We start from the raw sequence: 947 nt of genomic DNA on the forward strand, positions 1-947 counted from the left end.
CCTAACCCTAAAACTAAACCTAACACACACACTCACCCTAACCCTAACACTAATCCTAACCCTAACCTTAACCCTAACCCTAAACCTCCCCCTAATTCACATGCTAACCCTAACCCTAACACTAATCCTAACCCTAACCCTCAACCTAACACTCACCCTACCCATAACCCTCACCGTAACCCTAACCCTCACCCTAACACTTACCCTCACCCTAACACTAACCCCACCCCTAACACTAACCCTCACCCTCACCCTAGCCCTCACCCAAACCCTAATTCTAACCCTCAACCTCACCCTAACCCTAACCCTCATCCTCACCCTAAACCTCACACTAACCCTAACCCTAATCCTCAATATAACCCTCACCCTAACCCTAACCCTAACCCTTACCCTAACCCTAAACCTAACCCTAACCCTCACCCTTAACGAAACCCTCACCCTCAGAATAAACCTCACATTTACGTTACCATCATCCTCACCCTAACCCTCACCCTAAACCTAAACCTCAGCCTAACCAAAACCCTAACTGTAAACTTAACCATCACCCTAATCCTAACACTCAACCTCAACCATACACTCAGCCTTAGCCTAAGCCTAAGCCTTACCCTAACCTTATCCTCACCCTAGCCCTCACCCTAACCCTAATTCTAACTCTATCCCTAAGCCTCACCCCCACCCTCACCCTCAGCCTAACCATAAGCCTAAGCCTAACCCTAACCTAACCCTACACTCACCCTCACCCTAACCCTAATCCTAACCCTAACCCTAACCTGAAACCTCAACCTAAACCTCACCCTAACCTTAAGCCTAACACTAACTCTAACCCTAACCCTCGACCTAACCCTCCACCTAACACTAAATCTAACTGTAATCCTCACCCTCAACCTAATGCTAATCCTAACCCTAACCGTAAACCTCACTCTAACCCTCACCCTAACCCTCACCCT

Source organism: Dipodomys ordii, unplaced genomic scaffold (genome assembly GCF_000151885.1).
Source record: "Dipodomys ordii isolate 6190 unplaced genomic scaffold, Dord_2.0 Scaffold149, whole genome shotgun sequence".
Classification (NCBI taxonomy): domain Eukaryota; kingdom Metazoa; phylum Chordata; class Mammalia; order Rodentia; family Heteromyidae; genus Dipodomys; species Dipodomys ordii.